Here is a 3,442-nt window from a genome sequence, read left to right on the forward strand (position 1 = left end):
CACAATGAGGATGAATGGGACGAGTCCCTGTGATGATATTCATAACTAGAATGATGATAATGATTTCAGCAAATCACTATGAGATTAGTGGGTTGTGCTGTCAAATTGTTACTGTTAACACTTGACCAGTAGATCAAGTTAAAGGGATGACAAATTGAGAACTTACTTGACTGAAATTCCCGTGGAGGAATGTTCAGAAGGAAATTTTTCGGTCTAATGGACCATTATCATGTTAAAGATATGAATGATATGATCTGAATGAATTGTTATTTAATGATGAGTTCTATATAAGGGATATTTATCCCAGTATTCTGTTGGGTTGACCAGAATATAAGGAACCCCAGAATAAAATTGGATCTTAAGAAAAAGAGTTGTCCTCTACCTTGCGAGATGAGGACATCTCGCACTTTTTTTAAGTGGGGTAGAATGTAAGATTCCTCCCCAGCCTTCGAGGTATTCAGGAGTAAGAATCTCCCTTTTTGATCTTATAATTATTCCCTCTCTAAAATAAAAGAAAGATTCTGTTTAAAAAAGGAAGACCTTTCCCCAGAATACTTCTCGAGAGCCCCACCTGTTTTAAGGATTCAGAACGATGAGTTCAGAAGTAAGAACCGGTGTTTTAGATGCCAAGGAATTGGTCATCAGTTAAAAGACTACCCAGGATCGACAGAAACAGTATGCAGATAAGAAGAGGACAGTGAGAGAATTCAAAGAAGCAGATATGGTCTTCATTCGTGTACGGCCCAAAAGAAATTCTTTATCTCTTGGGAAGTATAAGAAGTTATCCCCTAGATATTGTGGACCATATCGGAATTCAATGAAAGTAGGTGACTTAGCCTACGAGCTTTTTCTACCTCATCATCTCAAAGTTCATATTGTATCTCATCTAAACCTTCTATAGAAATATGTGCCAAACCCAAATCATGAAAAGATGATAAAACTACAGTGGCAAGATACCCCGTTGGCTTCTAGGTTACGCTAGTTCCTTCTTTTATATAAGTCGTAACTCTTACTTGTCGCTCGCAGTAATCTTACTTCCATCGATCTCCTTCTTCTTAATCTCTCTTATGGCTAGGCAGCAAGACTTAGTTTTATCCATGATGATTTCTCACCTTCAAGACGCAAGCGAGTCTGTGAAGAAGGATTTCATAGAACTGTATGAGCGCTCACTTTTCCCTCACTTGGGAACTTCTGTAGCTCAGACCAGGATCTAGTCCCTCAAACATAGGTTCATCTATATCAGCATCTTCAATGGGATCATGTTCTTTTGGAATGACTGTTATGTGACTCCATTTCTTTACATAGGCCTTGTTCACACACATCCTAGTTGCTTGCGCATGCAAGCATCACAATAGAAAGATAACTTCCTGGTTTTGAGCTGGGTTAAGTCAACCTTGCTGTATCCACAAATGCTATGGAGTGAGCGAGAGCCGGTAATTACTACACAATGCCATGGATTTGACCCCACTAAACACATGCTCATTGTTTGGTAGCACACCTCCCAACCATGTCAACTTTAAAGAAAATTTTACAATTACATCCACACAATGGTCCATGGTGTCCATACGAGGATGTTTGAATGCGATTGGCTGCCTCCTTGAGATATATCATCTGCATATGCGTGATGCAACAACAAGTGTTTCTATCTTTTAGCTTGTGCACAAATAATGGCTTGAACTTTTCAAAACTATGCTAACCAATAACCAACTGAACTTTGAATCTCAAAAAAAAATCTATCTACATACATAAGAAGTAGCAAATTTATTACTTTTATGAAATGCATCATAATAAAAAAAGCATGAAATATGTATGCACATTCAGAATGAATCAACCACACATGAAAAGCTTCAAAGCACCATTTAGAATGAATCAAGCACATGTGCAGTGCTTCAAAGCACCATTCAGAATGAATGAAGCATATGTGTAGTCCTTTAAAGCATATCTAGAGTGCTTCAAAGCACCATTCAAATGAATCAACCATATGTGAAATGCTGCAAAGCACCCTATAGATTGAGTCAAGCACAACATTCAGCTCCTATGTTATGCTTCAAAGCACCACACATTTAATCAAGCATATATGTAGTACTGCAAAGCACCATGTAGATTGAGTCAAGCTCATGCACAATGCTTCGGAGCACCTATGTGGTGGTTTAACAACACCATTCAAATTGAATGTGCAGTGCTTTATATAAGCATACTTCTATGCTTATATGTAGATTGAGTCAAGCTCATGCACAATGCTTCGTAGCACTCTGTAGTGGTTTAACAACACCATTCAAATTGAATGTGCAGTGCTTTATATAAGTTATACTTCTATGCTTTCAAGAGAACAATAAGCACAAAGGCATGATGAATTTTTCAGGTCTAGAGAAGTATAACTCATGCAAATGCTCAAAATATTCACATAAGAAAACATTGATACTAAAAAATAAACATTTTTGCATCTATATAGTTTGCATAGGTAACTTACTTGTGTCTCATCAAGAAAGTGGATTAGATGTTTTTCATAGGTGCATCTTCCGATCGATTGACGACCAACAGATATCCTTCTTGTTTGGACAAACATGGGTGTGTTCTCAGTCCAAAAGGCACGAACCAAATCTTTGACCTCATCAAACTTGCTTAAAGGGCGTTGGCGCTTACACAGATCTAGTCTAATGAATTTTCACCTTCATTGGAACATAGCCTCTTTTGGGATTCAAATAAATTTCTAGGATGTATATCTAGTAGCTTTGCAGTGCGTGTAATGGTAATATCAATTTATTGCACTTGTCAAACAAGTCAACGCCCCTCGCTTTATGAAAAGTTCACCACTTGATTTTGGAGCCTTAATCAAGTACATAGACTCTTTGAATGCACGAACCATATCTGAGTTGGCATGCATGTAAGTCATTGTATCTTATGTTTTTTAATCTTATTTGATAGCTTTTTTAATGTACCAGAATTGGAACTGTCTTGTTGTTTATGTTCTATTTGTTTTTTCATGATGACAAAATTTCTCTTCGAGTGTCAAATCATCAATGGGTGCCTACTTTGCACAGAAGCAGGCACACATGGTTACATGCCCCAACGACATCTTCTATACTTGGCTAAAGATTATAGAAGATGTCGAGAATGACATGGTTGATAGAGTGATGCTACTGAAGCAGGATAAGGTTTTGCAAGAACAACTATTGCTTCAATTCAACAATGTTAATGATTCAAAGAAATGCAAGGAGACAGGAGCTGGCTTCAACTTATCACATTAATGATAGTGTCTACCATGTGCTTCATCGAAAGTGTGAGCCATGGATAAAGGCAACATTACAGGTTGGTAAGAGACGATCAGGTGCAAAGGGTTACATACAATGGATTGTTGTTGTCAGAGCTTAGAGATGGAAGGCGAACACTTTTTAGCTCGATTTTATCAAAATCAAATGCCGATTGGATTATGTGTCTTGGA

Source organism: Cibotium barometz, chromosome 1 (genome assembly GCF_041138505.1).
Source record: "Cibotium barometz isolate CiBa-2024 chromosome 1, ASM4113850v1, whole genome shotgun sequence".
In the NCBI taxonomy this organism is placed as follows: Eukaryota; Viridiplantae; Streptophyta; class Polypodiopsida; order Cyatheales; family Cibotiaceae; genus Cibotium; species Cibotium barometz.